This window comes from Pteropus alecto, unplaced genomic scaffold (genome assembly GCF_000325575.1).
Source record: "Pteropus alecto unplaced genomic scaffold, ASM32557v1 scaffold75, whole genome shotgun sequence".
NCBI lineage: Eukaryota > Metazoa > Chordata > Mammalia > Chiroptera > Pteropodidae > Pteropus > Pteropus alecto.
Genome location: NW_006440638.1, coordinates 9,210,551 through 9,233,681, shown reverse-complemented (window position 1 = coordinate 9,233,681; position 23,131 = coordinate 9,210,551). Strand labels below are relative to the sequence as shown.

Genomic DNA, 23,131 nt, shown 5'->3' with positions numbered 1-23,131 from the left:
TAGATTCCATTACTTCCACATAAATGTCATATTAATTTTTGATCTTCATCAAGCCACACAATGGTTTCCACCTCGGCCCCTAGCCAATTAGCTATGTGGAAAATATTCAGCCAATTACATTACTCCTATTACGTTAGGAACTGGAGAGAAAGGCAAAATAAACGCCTCAAAAATACTTCAGAGATAAAATGTAAGTTGACACTGTCTTCACATGCTGGAGCCCAAGTTATACAATCTGATAGGCAGCTGCCAGCACTCATAACTGCTTATTAAATCTAGCCTCTCTTTATGGCGTGAGTGAAGATCTGTATTTTTACCAATATTAGGTTCATTGTGTTATAAAAGAGACCAAAATACTTAAGATCATTCGCTTCAGCTTATAAAACATATTATGTAGTTTATTAAATTGTTAAAATTACTTTTCAAAGCCAGAATTTCAGGGACTGGAAGTTTAAGCACAACAAAGTGACTTGGCCCACTGATAGCTTCTAACACAAGGCGGCTCAGCAGGGGAACCCATCAGCTGGCTTTCCTGTCCTAAAAAACCTTCTACCTGCCCCCACCTCTTCCTGGAAGCTGTACCACCACCACCCCACCCCAAAACCCATGACCAAAAAAAAAAAACCCACATTCTTGAGTTTTATAAAAAAGCAAGGAACTCCCAGGCAAAAAGTAGCCCATTACCAAGTCGTAAGTGAGAAGAATTATTTTCCCCATTTTACCTCTTCCTAGTACGTTGAATGCTATGAATTTGATTATGAGAAAGATCAAAAGAGGAACTGTGGGCAAATAAGGAAAACAAGTGGTGACAAAACAATGTCACATGATGCTTCCACTCTTAAACCAGATCCAGCAGCAAGGGACATTTATTGATAGGGACAGACCAACAAACAAGCCTGCATATTTGCCACATATAGTCAACTCTTCTCAGGAAAACTCTATGCAAATCAGACCGTTATTATCACGTTGATTAATAACACTGTGGCTAACTGCCTATTAAACATGCAGCACACTTAGTTGCCCTTCACTCTTGGAGTCTCGTGATGTGCATCTGATAGGTAACAATATCAGTGAAAGCTTTATGCCAGGGAAACTGCAGCCGACTCTGACTCCCTGCTGGAGAATGGTGGCATTAATGAAACACATCACTAAAAGAGAGACTCAAGTGCTTAGCCCATCTTTCTCTGTAGCCTGCCCCTAAGTTAATCTGTTACGCAGGCATGGTTATCACCAACATAAATTGAGTACATTACCCATTTTCTGACCTTAAAACTTTGCCATAATGATTTACTTGTGCAAACATTTTATCGTACATCTTCATTTCCTTGCATTTGAGTGGAGCGATCTGTTGTTCTGATGCCGAGCCCTGTGACTGTGACCCTGTTCTACCACGAGGATACTTACCATGACATTGCACTCAGAATTGGAGTTCATTTCAAGCCTAAAAACTCCAAATTATCAACTGTAACAATTGGCGTTTCTGCTAGTTACTCAATAAACTAAAGTTCTAAAAGCCATGACAATGGAAGGACTAACTAGGGATCGGATACATAAGGCACGCAAAGCCAGGGTATTGCATCACGCAGGAAGAGGATTCATCTTTAAGCTAAACCTTAAAAGTGTGCTTGAGGGAAAACAAGAAGAGTGGAAAATCAGAACACATGCTCCAGTTCATTGGCTTTCAGGGACATCTATTTCCTACTAAAAATAAAGTAAAGAGATGTTTATTACAATCTGATAAATACAAAGCACTTCCATATTTATATAAAACTGGTATTCAACTGGGCCTAACAGTATGTTTTATCAATTCAAAGAAGATAACATTTTCATTACAGTAGTTCGGATTGATTTTTCAAATAGGAGGTCTTGCCCAATGAAATTAATGAATAAAATGAACTAGTTTTCAATAAATCCATTCATGTGGTTTTGTTAAATTTCATATATCAATTTTATGACAGTGAGATTGAGTCAGACTCTCTCAATTCTGAAGACAGAGATGAGAGGTAACCTCAAACCTGAGTTTGTTGCTATTTCAATACCTTCAGAATTCCAACCACTTCTATGAATTCTCATATGTGTATATTAGATAGACCCAGGCTTTGTTCTCAACTCTATCTGGATCCCCAAAGATACAATTTTTCATAATGCACGCTATCTGCCCACTAGTCTACAGATTATTCACAAAAGTTTGTCATAGCTACGAAGCAATGGAAAAACCTCACAAGAACTTCACAGATGTGGGAGCCAAAGAACTTGCCTAGGACTACCCAATCAGATGATCGAAGATGTCCAAGAGATCTAAAATTCCATGGCTACATCGACTATTTCTTTTCACTATAGACATTCTTGCCTTAAGTGTTACTATTAAATATTTTCCTTATTTCTTGCCAATGAAAGAAAGAATACTGTAAGGAAGATAGAAGACTTAATTTCTAGCTCTAGCGAAACTGAATGCAAAGGACAAGTAGTCAGATAAGCTAGCCTAAGTAGAAGTGAATTTTAGAGCCCACAGATTCTTTACGGATCACTGGTCTGCAATATTTGGGCAAGTTGCTTAATAAGGCTCTTTCTTTTGAATCTATGAAAGAAGAGGAATTTGTCTAAATGATCTCTAAGTATAAAATCTTTAAAACTCTGGCCCATGTATAACAAATGCATAAGAAGGTTTTGGAAGAGACATCATCAGAAAAAGTTTACTAAATGGCATGAGCTGAATTTCTCAATTTCTGTAGTTGAGATAAGATAGAATCATTGATTGAAGACAAAAGGAACAGATCCAATTCTGACCAGACCCAGAAGTTGCCTATTTAAAGCCCTTCATTGTACAAATGGAGTAGCTGAAACCCATAGTTTTCATCTCAAACTCTATGAGTTTCAGCTACTCCATTTGTACAATGAAAGGCTTTAAATAGGCAACTTCTAGGACCTGTGAAATAGAACACTCTAACCTACCTGCTTTATTTTAAAAACAGAAACTCAAAACAGAGACTAACTTGCCCCATGCCAGGTAGCTGATAAGTCACCCAATTTCCAATATATTTTTCTTTCTACTTTGCTTTCTTCTCTCTATTAATTAGAATCTGTCTGATATACAACTAAACTAAGACAAACAAGAAGGGCTTATGCCAATAGTTCTTACATTAAATGCCATTCAATACAAAGCCTGAAACAACGTTCCCCATAAAACCGACCTCACTTTACGACAAAGCTACCACTGAATGACGTCAGAGCATTTACCCAAAAGACCTGGACTCAATCAAATACTGTCTCTAATAAAAGCAATTCACAATTGTTCATTCATTACTACATGGGAGCCATTGATTTCTTAGGAATATGATAGATGCCATCAAAATCAGATAATATATAAAACAGGAAAAGATTACTGTAACCCTTCTAACCTCCCCCTGAAAATGACAATGAATAATTTGATGAGGTAAACTATGATAGAAGAAAATGTCCATGAGTCTTTCTGAAATATTTGAGCGTCCAAAGTTCCTAACTCTTTAGCTTTCTAATCATAAAGAAGGCTTGAGATGGGACCTTCTCAATGAACACATCAGACTTAAATTTTCCCTGAAAATCAAGATAAGGTCCTTCTAGTCTTATTTCATGAGGGTTCATTTTGTCACCAAGTTGCAATGGACGAAAAAAGTAATACTCATTCAACTGTGCACGTGGCTCATAATTTCGGTAGTCCGTCCTTTAGCATAGGATTAAAAGAAACATGCAACCAAAAAAAAAAAATTCTCCTATGTCCTATTATGCCTTTTGTAAATCCTCAGATCATTCTAAGAGTTATCCAAAATGATTACACCAGAAAATGACAGAATTTGTCCCTCCTTTTGAAATGAGAATCTCTCATCCTCAGTGCAATTGTTCTGATCAACTTAAGACTTTTATCAGTTTCCTGCACTGTGTAGGATCCTTTCAGCTGACTTTTTGTCTTGCACATTTTCAGATGAGTAATCATAAATGTTCACTCACCCTTTCGGCCAGCAGGCATCACATCCACCCATTCATGGTTGACAGCAAATCAGAGAAGGGATCGAAGCCCTCACCATTGCCCAAATGTTTTGTTTGGAAACTGGAATTGTCAGCAAAAGCTCCTGGGACACTGTAACACAAAAACATTTTTTACACATAACGAAGATGTAACTTCTAAAACCACCACTTCCTTACACTTGAAAACAGCAAGACAGACATAGAATCTAGAGGTAGGGGAAAACACCTTTCAAACGAGGGTATGTCAATATATCAAGTGTGATGCTGTAAAATATGAACAGGAAATACTGTTTTGAAAGATACATTTACCAATTACTTTAATACATACACTGAAAACTTGTTGTTTATTGTAGACTTTGTGCCAACTATTTTACATATTTTGGCATTACAAAAACATTATTCCCCATTATAAAATGCTCTGGTAACAGTAAGCTGTTTTAACTTAAATCTTACATGGACAAATGTACCATTTCTTATTAAGTAATTATCTTTTCCAGAGGATGAAAAAAACATGAAAATATTAGCTAATAATTTAAAATTATTTTAAAAATAATAATGAACATCAAAACTAGTAAAAGTGGTAACCATAATTTTTCCTCCAAAATAATTCTAAAAATGTTTATGAATTATATAGGGAGCAAGACTCATGAAGATTCTCCATCAAGAGAGAACATACTAAGTAAAGTGCAGATATAAAAGTGGAGAACCTAAATTCTGAACCCAGTACTGTCACCAATCAATTGCATGTCCCCAAGAAAGCGATATAACATCTCAGGATTCCAGTCTCTTTGTTTGCAAAGTCGGGGCATTAACTGATACGCCCCAAATCCCTTCTACCTCTTAGCTTCTCTGTTATTTTTGGTAAAGCATACTTATCCTAAATAATCTAAAATATTAGCTGGAGAACCTAAATTCTGAACCCAGTACTGTCACCAATCAATTGCATGTCCCCAAGAAAGCGATATAACATCTCAGGATTCCAGTCTCTTTGTTTGCAAAGTCGGGGCATTAACTGATACGCCCCAAATCCCTTCTACCTCTTAGCTTCTCTGTTATTTTTGGTAAAGCATACTTATCCTAAATAATCTAAAATATTAGCTTCTGCTTTAAGCTTCCTGATTAAAAAAAAGATATTTTTTTTATTTTTATTTATTTATTTATTTTTACCAAATCACTCTTAATCTAAAATATTAGCTTCTGCTTTAAGCTTCCTGATTAAAAAAAAGATATTTTTTTTATTTTTATTTATTTATTTATTTTTACCACAAATCACTCTTGTGCCAATCTGCCATTAAAATCAAAGATGTACTGTGGACAGAGGGGTTTTTGTACATGCAATAGAAGACTTCTCACTCTGGCACCAGTGCCCAACTCTGGTAAGCAGGCACCCTTGTTGGCTGACAGCATTGTCTGGGTTCCCATGAAAGGCTTCCATTCCCCTCCAGAGAGTACAGCTCCAACTCGTATGAAAATCTGCCCAAATGTATTATAGAAATGAGTGTCTATTAAACTTAAGTGTGCATGAGCATAACTTGGAGAGTTTTTTAAAATACTGATTCCTGGGCCCCATTCCAAGAGATTCTGCTTCAGTAGTTCTAAAGTGGGGCTTGAGATTCTGCATTTCTACCAAACCACCAGGGAATCCTGATGCTGTCAATCGAGGACCACAATTTGAGTACACATGATGGAAACCTATTTTCTAAGCTCAAGCAGCCTTGAGATCCAAAAAAGCATATCAAGGCTCAAAGACTCTCCAAAGCCACTGAGTCACACAGCAAAAAGAAGTGGGCAGAGGTTGCCAAATATGTTTCTGCCTCAGGACTGATGCACTGCACTGCTTTTCCAGCTACCTGGAATGCCAGCACCTATTTCTTACACAACTGGCTCCTTCTTGTCACTGGGTCTTACGAGCAAAGGCCATAAGAAGGCTGACCTGCCTACTTTCAAACTAGGTCCCCAGTGACTCTCAATGACATCATCCTATTTACTTTCTCCAGAGCTCTTGTCATAATCTATAAACTTTTTTCTCATTTAATTTACTTGTCTTCCCCACTAGAATATAAGCTCCACAGATAAGAGAGGTAATCTCTCTGTTTTGTTTAACACTATACTCCAAAACTTCAGAAAAAAATGTCTGGCTCATAGCAGACGCTCAATATAGATTTATTGAGTCAACGAACACATCAACAATTGAAAAAATTAATTCTTCAGCATTCTATAAAAATATAACTGCCATTTATTGAAAACTCACTCTGTGCTGGATATTGCTTTTAGTATTTCACAACAGTAATTTCACTTAATTTGATTCTTACGACAAAGTTCCTAGTAGAAACTCTTAATACGTTCAATGTACAGACAAGAAAAATGAGGCACAGAGAGTTTTTGTAACTTGCCCAAGACCACACAGTAGCAGGAGCTTGACTTCACAAAACTGTGCTCGTAAGAACTCAGTATTTTCCAGTCAATACACTAATACAGAAATTTTCAGTACCTACCTTGTACTAGACATGCTTCTGACTCAACCTTCCTTGAGTGAGTTTTGGCTACAAGCCCTTATAGAAGACACTTAACCTTTCTGACCCTGAGCTTTCTTGTTCATACAGAGAAAGCTAAAGCACCTCACAATGACCACGCAAATAATGCAACTAAGAGAAGTAGGCCAGGTGTCAAAGCCAGGTGTGAAGTAGAGAGGGCAGTGAGGAATGTGACAAACTGGACAACCTGTGCTTTCTCAGCTAAGAGGGCAGCCAGTGTGAAGAAGAATTTCCATTCAAAAGGCTAATCAGCTCTCTGCTCTGCTTCTGTAAATATGCTTGCTGCATGGGCTGTACTCAAAATTGACTAAAGACTCACGTTCCCTTTTGTTTGATCTGTCTAAGCAACAAATGTAATGTTTGTACCCTCTAGCAACTCCTGCACTTTGTAATTCAATGTAACTACCTGCAACCATAGCAACTCCCGCCGCTTTGTAACAGTCTGAGGACAAATTAACCAATCAGCCCATGCCAAAAAGGGTCTATATAAGAAATGTTGTTTCTGAACTCCGAGCCCAGATCTTCAGAGCGCTAGCTCCTCTGAGACCATCGGCTTAATAAACCTGAGTTCTCCAACTCTCTGAGTGCTGCCTGGTTTCTCACCTGTCTCATTTTGACTCCTTTCTGCAACATTCCTGGAGGTTCTAGTGAGATTCCAATCATGCCGGCCCTTTGAGCCACTGGACCAGTGGCTTGGTCATACCGGGGCAAAGGGGCTCCAAGACAAACGAAGAGGCGTGCCACCTGATGAGTATTCCAGGTTCTCTTTCGGACTGGCACCCCAACTCCCAGGACGGCTGAGCTCCCAACCGGACTCATAAGAGGGATAGACAAACTCACCAAGAATGGTCACAGGATAAGGTAAGGTCCCAGGATCAGCCCCTAGTCAGGCCCCGTCTCCAGATAGAAGAGGAGCTTGATCACCTCCTAGTTTTCAGTTAGAAGACATTGGTCAGGGTCTTCCCAGTAGGGAAGACATCAGGGTCTCTAAAAGGGAAGAGGAGACATCAGGGTCTCCCCAGTGGAGGAGACGTCAGGTTAGGGCCTTCAAAAAGTGGGGAGGCCATGTTTTAACCTGATATGTGAATGAGTGAATGAATGAGTGGCTTGGCCGACTTGATCGGTTGGGTTCGAGTTTGTGGCTCCACAGCTAGGCACCCTTAAGGTCTCCTAAAGGCTACAGAGTCCAAGTGGGCTCATTCCGCAGTTTTGTGGTGTACAGCATACAGTCCAGAGCAGCACTGGATTAGTGTCCAATCGTTAGTCACCTGAGCTCCTTCAGGCCATGGCCAGATGACCATCTGAATGGTCTTCTCTTTGGAGGGGGCATCCATCCTTGTTTGTCTCTGTGTCACCATCACAGGGTGGAATGTGTTTGGTTAACATTGGGCAAAGAGAGGCCCGACCACCCTCCAGAGAGTAACCAAGCATCCTCCACAGGTTAAGAGGAGCGACTGCCTACTCTCCACAGGACAGGTTAAGGGATGGTGGGAGGTTGCATGAAAGAGAGTGAGTGCTGAATGACTAACACGTGGCCTTGCCACAAAACGAGAGTTGAGCCCCAATCTGCAGTTCCATGGCGAACCTCATACGGCTTAAGGTGGTGTCACTGGATCTCTGTGAGGAGTCTACTACAGTAATCCAGGTCAGGGGTTTATACCAACCCATCAATGCTAAGAGGTGCCTGAAATATCCCCAAGAGGGGTGTAGCCGGAGACAGGCTAAGCAAATGACGTCCCCTCCAAAGTTTCCCCCATCCTATCCCTCAAACCTCCATGTTGTGTAACTATTGTCTGTCATGGGAGGCATGCAGGGAGGTCCCTCTAAGCCAGCTGTCTTAAATTGCATGTTGAAAAATTTTAAGAAAGGTTTCTCAGAGGATTACAGGGTCAAGCTAATCCCAGGAAAGCTTCGTACTCTTTATGAGACTGAATGGCCCGCCTTCGGGGTATGATGGCCCTCGGAAAGGACCCTAGACCTCCCAACTGTGAGAGCTGTGTACTGGGTAATGACAGGGACCCCTGGACATCCAGACCAGTTTCCGTATATAAACTCATGGTTGCAAATCGCTACTATAATGCTCCCTTCGCGTCCAGTTATGCATGAATACGGAGGGACAGAGTAAGGTACTTGTGGCCCGACTGACTCGGGGAAAAGACAAAGAGGAGCCAGCAAAATTCATCCACCAAGGGGACCCCAAGGAAGAACCTATCTTCCCACCGCCGTACATCTCAGCAGCTCTGCCAGTCCCCGTGCAGCCACTCTACCCACAATTGCCAGACAGCCCTCCACCATCCATGCCTTTGCCACCCCGACAGCCTAAGCGACCACCAAGCCCGAGTCCACAGCATCTTTGCTTGGCCATGCAACCAGTTCAGCAATCTACAGCCCTGCAGATGCCCCTCCAAGAGGCACGAGGTATCTTTGAGACTGGAGAATATAGCACACTCCAGCTAGGCCGCCCTGTCCTCTACTATAAGCCATTCAGCACAACTGGCCTCCTCAACTAAAAGCAGCACACCCCATCCTATTCAGAGAAACCTCAGTTGATGATTGCCCTGCTCGAGTCCATATTCCAAACTTATCAGCCTACCTGGGATGACTGCTGTCAACTCCTCCTGACTCTCTTCAACATCGAAGAACGACACCAGATTCTGTCAGAAGCATGAGGATGGCTTCAAGGACAGGCACTGGAAGGTGTACTAGACCCCATAGCATGGACCTCAGGGGCTGTGCAGACACGAGGCCCAATTGGTACTTCAATGTACCACACGAAAGAGAGTCTCTCGACAGGTACCGGCAGGCCATACTGCAAGGGGTAAAAGCTGGGGCTAGGAAGCCAACAAACATGTCAAAAATGGCAGAGGTACTCCAGAAGCCAGATGAGTCACCCACAGAGTTCTATGGGAGACTGTGCGAGGCTTTCCAGGTGTATACCCCTTTTGACTCTGAAGCACAAGAGAACCAGCGCATGGTCAACGTAGCATTTGTGGCTCAATCTTTCACTGACATCCACTGCAAGCTTCAAAAATTAGAGGGCTTTGCCGAGATGAACACCACCCAGCTACTGGAGGTCGCAAACAAAGTGTTAGTAAATCATGACCAGGAAGCCCAAAAGGCAGCTGACAAAAGGATAAAACAGAAGGTGTACCTGCTGGCAGCTGCATTAGGGAACCCGGGTCCAGTATAACAGACTGCTGCTCCCTCAAGGAAAAGAGAAACCAAAAGGAGACCCCCACTTTGCTGAGACCAATGTGCCTACTGCAAAGAGATCGGCCACTGGAGAAACAAGTGCCCTCATCATAGGAAAACGCCTGAACGGCCAATAAGTTCGATCAACCTCATAAAGGAAAGTACCAGCCTGAGCCAGTCATCTAAGAGCTTATCAGTGGGGCGGGAGAACAATCAGACTAGGAATGACCAGGCTCCCTGATCCTAGGCCCCCAGGAGCCTATGGTCGCAATAGAAGTAGGGGGCCAATCAATGACTTTTATGGTAGACACTGGGGCTGAACACTCTGTGGTAACCACACCTGTGGCTCTCCTCATGGATCGAACAGCAACTACCATTGGGGCCACCAGGAACCGAGTCGCCCACTCGTTTTGTAAAGCCCGCTCATGTCAGTTAGGGGGATACCTAGTAACTCATGAGTTTTTGTACCTACCAGAGTGCCCCATCCTCCTTTTGGGTAGAGACTTATTAACAAAGCTTGGAGCACAAATCTCCTTTACCCTAGGAAAGCCTACCAGACTCACACTGAGGAGCCAGACTGCTCTAATGATGGCTGTGACTGTGCCTGGGGAGGACGAATGGCGTCTTTATTCTCCGGAAAGAAAACAAATAAAACTAACCAGTCTGCTAGAAGAGTTGCTGCTGTCTGGGCAGAAAAGGGGACCCCAGGTCTAGCCAACAATCATGCACCCATTGTGGTAGACTTGAGAACAAGAGCCTCCCCTGTCACAAAAAGACAATATCCAGTGCCGCAGGAAGCATGCCTAGGAAATTGAGGCCATATCCAGCGTTTATGTGATATCGGAATCTTAGTTGAGTATCAGTCACCTTGGAACACTCTGCTCTTGCTGGTCAAGAAACCTGGGGGGAAGGACTACAGCCCCATCCAGGACCTCTACACCATCAATAATGCAGTGGTCACCATCCATCTGGTAGTCCCGAACCCGTACACCCTCCTGAGTCTCTTACCTGCTCAAGCGAGCTGGTTCACATGCCTCGACCTTAAAGATGACTTCTTCAGTCTCCGGTTATCACCGGCCAGCCAGCCTTTGTTCACCTTTGAGTGGGAAAACCCACACACCAGGAGAAAAACACAACTGACCTGGACTCGACTGCCAGAGGGCTTCAAGAACTCACCCAACCTGCTTGGTGAAGCGCTGGCCGCAGATTTAGCTGCCTTCCCCAGAAAGACTTTGAACTGCTCTCTATTCCAATACGTGGATGACCTGCTGCTGGCTAGCCCCACCCAAGGAGACTGCTGGAAAGGTACTAGAGCCTTACTGGCCCTCCTCTCTACCAAGGAATACAAGGTGTCATGGAAGAAGGCTCAAATTTGCAAACAAGAGGTCAGATACCTTGGGTTCATCATCTCGGAAGGACGTTGGGCATAGGACATGAAAGGAAACTGGCCATCTGCTCAATACCTCAGCCAAACACCAAGCAAAGGGTCATGAATTCCTAGGGGCTGCCGGATTCTGTCGGAGCTGGATACCAGGTTTCTCTGAGATTGCGAAGCCACTGTATGAGGCCACAGCTGGGTCTGGTAAAGACCTCCTGGAATGGGGCTCCAAACAAGATAAGGCTTTCAGAGAAATAAAGAGACTCTTAACCAGCGCCCCAGCATTAGGACTACCAGATGTGACATGGGACTTTAACGTCTTCGTACAAGAGAAGAATCACACTGCACTGGGGGTCCTCACACAAACAGTTGGGCCATGGCAACACCTAATTGCATATTTGTCCAAATGGCTAAATCTGGTGGCTGCGGAATTATCTTAGCTGCCACGGTAATCCTAGTCAGAGAAGCGGACTAGTTTACGCTGGGACAAATTATAAATGTAAAGGTCCCCCATGCTGTAACTGCACTGATAAATAATCAAGGATGTAAGTGGGTGACCAACACCAGAATAATTCATTAGCAAGGACTGCTTTGTGAAAATCCACAAGTCCACCTTGAAACTGTATGTACATTGAATCCTGCTAAGTTTCTGCCTATTGAGGAGGGGCCTCCTGACCACAATTATGAGGAGGTCATGAATGAAGTTTACTCAGGCAGGCCAGATCTGACAGATGTTCCTCTTCAGAACCCAGAACTGGTATTGTTCACAGATGGAAGCAGCTTCATCCCTGAAAGACAGCGCAAAGCCAGCTACGCAATAACTACCGATGAGGCAATCAGAGCTGAGGCTCAGCCACAGGGCTGGTCATCACAGTGGGCCAAACTATGGGCACTTATTCAGGCACTGCGGCAGGCTGAAGGGAAATGGGCCAATGGCTACACTGACTCAAGGTATGCCTTTGCTACTTTGCACATACATGGGGCCATTTATAAAGAGAGGAGATTACTGACGGAGGAAAAGAAGTCAAGAACAAAGAAGAAATCCTCCAGCTGTTAGAGGCAGTTTGGAAGCCTCCTGAAGTGGCAGTTATTCACTGCAAGGGCCAGCAGAGAATAACCAACCTGGTCAGTAGGGGAAACAGACTAGCAGACCAAGCAGCTAAGGAGCCTGCCCACCAACCAAGTGCCCCAATGGGTCCTAAGCCAATCTCCAAGGTTCTCCTGGCACCAGAATTGCCTCTATCCCCAAAATATACTAAAGCAGAAGAACAATGGGCTTCAAATGAAGGGGAAACCAGGAGGAAGGAGAGCTGGTGGGAGCTTCCAGATTAGAGACTCTTTATTCCCCCTGCACTGGCAGTTCAGCTAGTAAAACAACATCATGAATTAACTCACCAAAGGAAGATTTCTTTAGAAAGCCTGTTAGGCTGCTACTATTTCATACTCAGACTCTCAACCCTGGGCACCCAGATCAGTGCGAGATGTGTGACTTGTGCAAGAAACAACGCTGGCCAAAGGCCAAGGTCTAATCCAGGGATGCAAACAACTGGAACTATACCACTTGAAGACCTAGAAGTGGACTTTACTGAAGTCAAGCCCTGTCTGCTTGTGTTAGTTTGCACCTACACCGGATGGGTTGAAGCTTTTCCTACATGCGCTCAACAGGCACAAGAAGTAGCTAGAGCCTTAGTAAGAAAAATTATTCCAAGATACAGGCTACCCCTTTCTATAGGACCAAACAATGGACCTGCCTTTGTGCTTGAGATTGTTCAGACTTTGTCCAAACCTCTAGGAATCAAATAGAAGCTCCACATGGCCTATAGGCTGCAGAGTTCAGGGCAAGTTGAGCACATGAACCAGATCCTCAAAACCACCAGCTAAGCTTTGTCAGGAAACCCAGTTACCTTGGATTGATTTGCTGCCTTTGGCTCTACTCCGAAAGCAATGCACCCCAAGGCCTTCAGGCTACTCCCCTTTTGAAATCCTTTACGGGAGACCTCCCCCAGTGATAGGGAAGTTAAAAGGAGATCCTCAATTAATGGCTGACCTAGAAATGTCCCAACACTTTCAGGCCTTAGGGAGGATCCTCCACCACATCACCCAGGAAACCTTAGAAAGTGTCCCTATCCCTTTAGGGAATTGGGTCCACCCCTTTCACCCAGGAGATGAAGTATGGGTTAAAGACTGGAAGAAGGAGCCACTCCAGCCAAGCTGGACAGGCCCTCACACTGTTATATTAGCAACTCCCACTGCTATTAAAGTTGCAGATATCACCTCATGGATCCACCACACCCAGGCAAAGAGAGCAGCACCCTGGAAAAATGGGAGACTTGGACTGCAGAGCCTCTTCCTGATCAGTCACTCTGAATCACGTTCCAGAGGCAACAGAAATCCACCTGAGATCTTCGGCCCTGCTCTGGCCACCCCGGAAGCTGGCCAGCCTATGCACGGCAGAAGCTTGAGGATCAACCGTCCAGACTGTCGAGATGTATTGTTGTCCTCCTGTAGCCCTAACCCTCTTTATTATACTCGTCTTGCTCCTTGCTTTATTTTTGGCCTTGGTAGCATCCTCAAATTGAACTCTGAGTCAAAGAATCACTTTAGCCCTAAGCTATTTAGTCTACACGTCAGGATCCTCTCAATTCTTACATGTTCAGGCTAAACTCCCTTTGGTATATTTTTACGGTTCTAGATTGTCTGATCATTATTGGTTGTTTTGCTAATTCAAGTAGGATGGCACCCCTAAAGACTCTTTTCCTTCCATGTGTGTGGCACCAGTCTCCCCACTTCTTCTTTCCCTTGTGTCTACTGCATGCAAAGGTACAGGGTCCAACACTACCACCGGCTTTACTTCCATAACCGGTCTACTCACAGGGTGTGCCTTAAATGCCACACTCTGCACTCATTGGGGATTCAAATATTGGATGGGGTACATATAAGTGAAATCTGAAAGCGGCCAATCCTGCCAAGAGCCTGAAAAATTAGGGAAAACTTGGGCATGTTGGCGATGGATCTCAGATAAGGAAAAGGTCCATAACCACGCAGAGGACCCAGCAGTTGGAGAAACTGTCCAATGGTTGCATAATTCAACCACACCAAAACCTACACTGTCTCCTAGGCCCCAAAGCCCACCAATGTACGATCAGCTAAAGATCACCTTCAGCCAAAGCCTAGGGAAGAACCTCTTTATTGACCTAGCTGAGAGGATAGCCCATGAACTTGGTGTTACTAAATGCTGAGTGTGTGGAGGAGCACTCATGAGTGAGGATTGGCCTTGGTAGGGAACTAGCCTAGATGGCTTTTACCTCCTTCAGTGGAATCACATGGTGGTTCAACATGAAGAGGGTCGATCCAGGATCTGGGTCCTCTCTTCAGATGTAATAGGAGAAGAATGTCTTGGCCAGACAGATCTAAGGTATGCTCAGTGGGTTGGAGAGACTTCATGTAGAAGAATGCTATTTTTAAATCACACAGACCTAAATTGGTGGCCCAAAGTTCCCTCCTGGTATTGGGCCACCGACAGTGCTATAACTAACTCCTCCTCATGCCACTCTTTCGGCCAAAGCTCAACTGTCACAAACTGCACTATAAAGGAAGGCATGGTCCTTAACCCCTTCTGTGCCATCCCAGCTATTGGCACATTCTGGGAAACCCTCAACTCCACTAGCCCCGGGAGTTGAAAAGTGCCAGGTGGGCTCTTTTGGATTTGCGGGAAGAAGGCTTATACCCAAATCCCAGCAAACTGGAAGGGAAGTTGCACCATCAGGATCATTCAACCGGCTTCTTCCTTCTATCGGACAAAGGAGGAAATGAGCTGGGTGTTCCCTTATTATCAAGACTTAAAAGCCAGGGCTAAGAGGTCACTTGAAGTAGGGGGACAACAAACATGGGGAGAGGATGAATGGCCACCCCACTGTATCGTCCAATACTATGGCCCCACAACTTGAGCCCAAGACGGGAGCTGGGGTTACCGAACCCCCACATACATGCTTAATCAAATTATCAGGTTACAAGCCATGCTAGATCATTACTAATCAGACAGCCTCAGTCCTAGAACTCCTGCCACACAACAGTCTGAGATGCATGCAACAATATATCAAAACTGTTTAGCTTTAGATTACTTGCTAGCGGAAGAAGGGGGAGTATGAGAAAAGTTTAACTGATCCGATTGCTGTCTCCAAATAGATGACAATGCAAAAGCTGTAACTGACATAGCTACTAATATTAGAAAAATAGCTCATATACCCATCCAGAGTTGGACAAGGTGGGACCCTAATAACCTCTTTAGAGGTTGGTTCTCTACCTTCAGGGGCTTTAAGACCTTAGTTGGAATAGTACTCCTCCACATCAGGGCCTGCCTCCTTTTCCCTTGCCTGTTGCCTCTTGTTGTCCAGTCGATTACCTCCCTTAGAGAGGCTATAGTAGAGAGAAAGACTGCAGCAAAGATCCTTATGCTGTGGAATTACCAGCCCCTGGCCCAGGGAGATCAAGAGGTTGATGCCCTGTAAGAAATTTAAACGGGCATCAAAAGGGGGGAATGAAGAGGCATTTTCATTCAAGAGGCTAATCAGCTCTCTGTTCTGCTTCTGTGAATGTGCTTGCTGCATGGGCTGTACTTGAAATTGACTAAAGACTCACCTTCTCTTTTGTCTCATCTAAGTGACAAATGTAAACTGTTTATATCCCCTAGCAACTCCTGTGCTTTGTAACACTTTGTAACTGCCAGTAACCCACAGCAACTCCCGCCCTTTGTAACAGTCTGAGGACAAATTAACCAATCGGCCCATGCCAAAAAGGGTCTATATAAGGAATGTTGCAACTGAGCTCCGGGCCCAGATCTTCAGAACGCTAGCTCCTCTGAGACCACCGTCATAATAAACTTGAGTTCTCCAACTCTCTGAGTGCTGCTTGGTTTCTCGCTGGTCTGATTTTGGATCCTTTCTGCAACAAGTGCACTCAACTAGCCAATTATTGCCACGAGGATTTCAAGAGCTTTCAATTTTACAAACAAAGGCAATAATCTAAATAATTATTTTGTGACTGACATTTTATAATTTTTCAAAGATAGCAACTAATCTTTGAATAGTACGCATTAAAAGAAAAAAAGAAAAAAAAGGAAGAAAGGCAGGCAGGCAGAAAGGAAGGAAGGAAGGAAGGAAGGAAGGAAGGAATCGAATGACAGAAATGTAACTGTAATAATGTATGCCTGTGTAAGTACACCCGAAAGAGAGAGAGAGACGGAGAGAGGGAGGGAGGGAGGGAAGGAGGGAGGGAAAGAAAAGAAAAGAGAAAAAAGAAAAGAAAAGAAAGAAAAAACTTGCAACCCCTATACCAAATAATTGTTGAAGTCACGTCATGTCTCCAGGTCTATGATTCTTGAAGGATTCAGGAGCACAGAGAAGCTATACAGAAAAACTTGGTAGGTATTTGGGCAGATAAGGCTTTCTAGAGGAATTATTTTGAGCAAGTTTTGGAAGGCAACAGAAGATGGGGTAGAAAAGCCATTCCACAAAATCAGAATATCATACTTGAGGGTGAGTAATAGAAAAGTCACCCCAAATAACAGCAGTGAGGAGGGAGAGCTGATGGGAGAACTCACGTAGGAGCTTTAATTTTCATTGAGATTGGAGTAGCTGGAATTTTCTAGCTAAGACATAAGTTGGTCAAACAATGCTCTAAGAGTATGATCATTAGTGCTATCTTGCTTGACTTCCTTAAATGTTAAAGTCACCAGGCATATTTGAAAATAAAGGACCAAACTACCACTGCAATTTGTGGAATTTTTTTGTTTTGTTTTTCTTTTGTTTTGTTAAGAGTCCAATTCCACCAAGAACTATAATTCTAACTGAAATACTATATAAACAATATATATTGTAGCTTTTATAAATATTTATACTATAAATACTATAAAATGCATAGTGTATACATACATATATATAATACATGAACACATTTATATACTATAAAATACAAGTTCTATAATTCTAACCAAAATACTATATAAACTACATGTACTATAGTTTTTCTACACATTTATAGTGTATACACTATAAAATATATACTAAATACATACACATATACTATTACGTATCTATACATATGTACATGTATACTATAAAATATGAGCTCTATAACTCTTAACCAAAACTCTGAGCTTTAGAAATGAAAAATATAGCAATTTAAAAAATTCTTTAAACCACTAGAAAAGAAGATAGATATCTAAATAAATTATCCAGAACACTGCTCAGAGGCAAAATCTGTCTACCCAGAATTATATACCCAGAAAAACTGTCTTTCAAAAATAAAGGTGAAATTAAGATCTTTTGAGACAAGCAGAAGTTTATCACCTCTACTAGGACATTCAGAAAGGTATATTTCAGGCCAAAAGAAAATGATTTTAGGAAGAAGGTTTTCAGGTTTAAGAAAAAGGAGGGAGCCAAAATAATGGAGAACTTGTGAGTAAAAAGTAAATGCATTAAAATGATATGCAGGTCTTATAGACTGATGATGATGATGATGATGATGATGATGATGATAATGATGTTGTTGTTGTTGTTGTTGTTGTCATCGACCTCTGGCAACACCATCGCTTGCTCCCCACCCCAAATCACTATTTATACTGTGGCAGTATCAATCACCAAGGCCTTGGACTACAAACTTAAGTGTGTCACTGGTGTCCAGCTTGAAATGCAGATTCCAGCCCCTACAGTCCAAAGATTCTCTCAATCGGGTCCTAGGAATCTGCCTTTCTACCAAATGTCCCAGGTAATTCTGATGAAGGTGGGTCCTTGCCTCCATTCTAAAGTGCAGGGCATTATTCTTGCCACTTTAAGGCCAATAATCCAATGAGGGCCAGGGACTTAGCCCCGGGGGTCCTGCCTGTCACCAGAACAGGCCTTTGCTCTTTTCCACTTCACTAGAGCCACCAAGAGCACCTTGGCCCAGGGGGTCAGCAACGACCCTGCCTCAACCCTGAAAATCTGTAGCTGCAATGAATTAAAAGCCCACTAAAATATTTTACAGAAAAGCCTAGAAGTGCTGAAACATTAATTGTGCCACATTCAATCTGTTTTCCTAGAGATGCGGAAAGCTAGATTACCATTTTGGGGGTCATTAGAAAGAATGACGCTTTTTCCCTTTTCAATTTACATATTTTAAAATGCATATATTCTTGCAGTGGATACTACACAGGCTTTCTAAGTCTGGTGGTCACTCCACAGACTAGCTCTGACGAGAGAAGCCTGGGATGCCACCATATCCTGCCTTGTTTTTTAAAGTAAAGGAACCAAAACCCAGGGCCTGTTGTTATAAAACAGTTCCAGAAAAACAGGTAGAGGCAGCCACAAAACAACAGTGATTTTTTTTTTGTTTTGTTCTCCCCTGTTTATTTTTCCCTGAAGCAATCCTTGCTTGGTAAAAAGTCTGCTGGGAGCTGGAAAGAGAAGCTGTGGTTCCCTGAGGCCAAGACCCAGCAATCAAGTTGTTTACCAAACACTGCCAGGCAAGGGGAAAACAACAATAGAACAGGCAGCATTTTCATCTGCTTTTCAAAAACAACCTCCAAAAGTCTGAGGCCTGCCTTGGAACTCCCTTGCATGACTGAGGGGAACTTGTAAATTAAAGGCAACACTGCATCGGGTATTGGCCCCGAGGATCTAAATGTAATCCATTATGCCATTTCTTCTGAAGAGTGCTTGTCCTCAAAAAGGAGGAGTGAGATTTTACAGTTTCAAGCAGCAGATTAATATGACCACATGCTTGTCACTAGCATTCCCAAGCAAGCTAACAATGGCTATCTTAGCAAAATGACATCATTTGCTGACCCTCCAACATCTCAAGACATCCAGAAGTGGTTCTCAATCTTGAACAAGAACCAGAAACACAGGAAGGCTTATAAAACACAAATTGCTGGGCCCTTCCCCCAGGGTGTCAGATTCAGTAGGTCCAGGATGGGGCCTAAGAATCTCCAGCAAGTTCCCAGGTGATACTGATGCTATTGGTCCGAGCACCATGCTTTGAGAGCTACTGCTCTAAAGCTAGGTAGGTGTTATTCAGCCATCCTGAAGATCTGGAAACTCATTTCCCACCTTGACTTCTCTTATGGATTATCGTGAGTGGCAGTGACATGCCATAAGGAGTTCACATGCCGAAATGCACTGGATGGTCTTCCATTTGCTTCTCCAGATCCACCACCACACACACACACCCACTCTGTGTCTTGAAAGGCTGCCTTGTGTGGACTGTGATGACAGGTACCCTTACCCTCTGGCTTCCAGCAGAGTACACCTGATAGAGGCCTCAAGACAGAGAAGATAGGGCACTTATGACTCAGGCTCCCTCTCTGCCAGGGCACTGCAGGTTGACCAAGTCTCTCTATGACAGGTTAGAGCACCTGCCAGCCAGCCTTCTCCATACAGCTATTTCTCCAGGTTCTAGTAGCCATTACCCACCCTTCCCTTGCTCCTTTCAAGATGAGGAGAGGTCAAAGCCATTTATTTCCTACAGGGACCCTGACACAAAACTCAAATTCAACGTGTTGTCCACTGGATTTCCCTTGATTTTAAGGCTAAATCTGGAATTTTATATAGCCACATCATATAAATATGTATGTATATGTGTACATATACACAGATACACACACATACACACACACACATGAATGTACACACATATACATATATATCTTTATAGATTTATTTTTTTAATGCAGCAAAATAAGATTGGTCAGAAGACCTGGGAGCCCCATGCCAAGGCCATCTTACGTGGTTTGCACTTATGTTCCTTCAGGTCCCACAAAAAGAGCAAGCCCACTCTGTCTAATAGGTTATACAATCTGATAGGGAGGAGAGCACTTGGGAGAACTTCAATCCTTCTCTAATTTACTAACTTAGTTTCCTTTGTTGTACATGGCACCAAAATAGAAAGGGAACAGAAGTGGGTGGAGCACACTCCATCACCATCACCTGTGAATAACTTTCTGACATTGCTGAACCCGGTTCCAAAAGCACGTCAACTGCAAGAGAAGGTATGCGTTGTCAGCTCACAAATAAAATGCCAATTGGCCTCGATTAACAAGGTTTGGAAAAGAAGAATGAATAATACTGTTTTTAAAACAATAATAACCTCAAATGTACCCTAAATAAAATAAACATCTGTTTGAACAGCTAAGTTCTAAAATTCTAGTAAAAATGGTCAACCAGATTTAAGCAAATAGGTCACTACATCAATGTCCATGGCTTCAGCAAGCCCACTTGACTTCATTTCAATTAAATTGCCTAGAACTAATCACTATTACTTTTACTTAACCTTCATTAGTAAGATTTCTTTCAACTCACCAGAGGACTCTTTGGTCTCTATGCTCAAAAACAAGTTTTTAAGTAAACCATTAGATTAATTAGAACACATGGGGAATATGGTTTCTATGTAATTACTTTTCTAGTTCACTGAGGCTCAACTAGAAACCCTTGTTTATTGCTCTTTTTCACTAAAAATTTTACCATTTCATTGAAAACTTGAAGGCTGATCTTCTGTTGCATCCATCTGCTCCCCACTCCACATTTCCCCAAAAAGTAGCCCAGCTTATGTTTGAACCTTGCAATAGAAAATCAGTGACTTAATCGTAACCTCCCCTTCAAGGTTGAGGTGTACCATCATCCTGCTGCCTCTGGTCATCCCAGAATTCCATCTCTGTGTTGAAGAAGCTCCACTCATCCTTCGCCATAGCTCCAGTGTTCACATCTTCCCACTCCCCTGCATTATCAACATCATGAAAAATCTAGACACGTTTCTTTTTCTCTTAAAGATGTCCCTTTAACCTTTTCCAGAAACCACTGGGCATCCCTTGACTTCAGGCAAAGAAGGAAGGAAAAGTTAGCCTCTCTTTAATTCTCTTAGAGCCAAGTTATTGCTCTGCTACCAGCCTACTTTGCCTGTCACCTCCCCTATCATTCCTCGAACCTTCAAAACCCTTCTCTTGATAATCATATGTGAGGGAACCACTGTTCCCAGCCTCGCCACGTGGCCTTTACCTCTAAATGTCAAGAATGTTCTTCTATGTCTTTCTCAGATATTTTGGTATCTGGTTCACAGTGTCTGTCTAAATATCTTCAGTGTGTCAACTTCTATGAACCTCAGTAGCCATGAAGATGGTCCTTCCAATAGCCTGGTCAAGGCTTACATCAGGCCTAGTACAGATGTGACACTAAAATAATTGTTTTGTTGAATGAGTGAATACACACTTATTTATCTTACCTTCCTGACCCTAAACGTTTCTAGTCCATTTGAGAAGCAGTACAGTACAGTATTATGGGCTGTGGAACAGACTTCCTATATCTCATTCTAGCTATACCACTTACTGGTTGCAACTTTTGGCAAGTTCCTCTATACCTAAATATTGTCATATCTTCCCATACAGAATAAGGCCTCATTAAGTACTAATTAATGGCTACTACCTCCTCTACACCTGAGGGCAACACCAAAATTTGGATCTTACTATCCCTTAGAATGGCTCCACCTCCAAGACTCTGAATTCTAAAACTCACTAACATCTTCCTATCAAGCCACCTCTCACTGAGTCATTTCTCCTGAACTTACTCCTGGACTGTACTAAGACAAGTCACAACTTCCTCGATTCCTCCTTGCCACGTGCACAATCCAACACCCACTTTGTGAACTCCATCCCTCTTTTACAACATCTAAGGCTCACTTCATGGTACCCAGCATTCTGAAAACCCTGGTATCACTCAGGATGCCCTTGACTTTTCTAACAACTTCCTGTTTGAGCTACTTGGTTCCTTCACCAGGGTGAGATAGGTGAGGCAGTGCCTGGGTGTGATTCATGTTTTATATCCTGGATATCGCACTAAAGTGCCTGGGACATTGAAGGTCGCTGTGTATAATGTTAATCTGGGGCTCTTTTGGGGAGTCAGAAAGATTTCCCATAAGCCTACTTGGCACCCAATCTATCACAAGTTGCTATTTAAGAATCATGGGAATTCCAGGCTCAATTTCACAAATGCCTTCCATTTGTGGTTCAGTTCAGTGGCACAAAACATAATCCTTCCGACCCCATTGGCAAACTGGGCTAAACTAAATGAGTGATGCTTGCGCAAGGCAGGCCAACTGCTGGCAGGCCAAGTGGCATCTCTGTCCCCAAGGCCCAGGGGAACCTTGGTAGCTCCCTGGAAGAACAGTCAAGTGAAGAGAGCTGGCTGCCATCTGGGCTCTTTATAAGGCTTTTGTGGTAAACATGTTTACTTTCTTTTCATTGGCTGGGCTTATCACAATCAAGTATTTTGTTTTGAGTCCTGCTCTATAAACATGTTTACTCTGAAGGAGAGCTTTTTTGATAGCTAGCACACTTGTTTTTTACACTTCTAAATTCAAAACATATTTTTCACAGCCCCTGGTAAACAACTCAAGGTGGTAAACAAAATTATATTATTTCATTTTCACACTAGAGGGGTGATCCCTATGTATCTGTTCAAAAGCTTGAAATGGATTGTGGATGACCAAGGCTCTCTATTAGATGAGAAGAAGAATGACATTCATAGTGAGAAAGTTACTAACATGCAAAAGTTACAATGGCCGGTCCTGCAGAAGAAGGAGAGCAGGGAACACACGCCTCAGTTTCCCTAGCGGTAACATTCTGTAAGAACTCTATCGCAATGGAACCAGCGGTTGTCTTGTTAATGGATGGGGATCCATTATTTTCTATGAAAAGGTAAGATTATATAACCCGTACACATAGCTGATATGGCGGGGGGCGGTTTATAATCTTAGGAACATTTTACCAGATAATTAGTTGCATACATTCATTTTTTACTGGATATATTCACCGGGTATATTGTACCAACATTTTCTCAATGATCCCAGAACCAAACTGAACAAAATTCTACCACATTTCTCAGCAAATTCTAGGAAGGGCCCAGAAGCAAGTATATACATAACCACATACATATGTATGTAGAAATTTACAAGCTACAATATCCAGACATCATGAGGCTCGGCTCATAATTTTCTCCAC

At 42.7% G+C, this 23,131-nt stretch overlaps 1 protein-coding gene across 6 annotated transcripts in view; it reads right to left on the bottom strand.

The window, feature by feature from the left end:
• The window catches only part of FOXP1 (forkhead box P1), a 573,767-nt gene that overhangs the window by 476,275 nt on the left and 74,361 nt on the right, over positions 1 to 23,131 (bottom strand). For all 6 annotated transcript variants that reach the window (XM_015593721.2, XM_025050689.1, XM_006917474.3 and 3 more), the window contains one exon: positions 3,985 to 4,114. The gene's annotated coding sequence lies outside the window, so the exon portion shown is untranslated. The remainder of the gene's footprint in view (positions 1 to 3,984; positions 4,115 to 23,131) is intronic.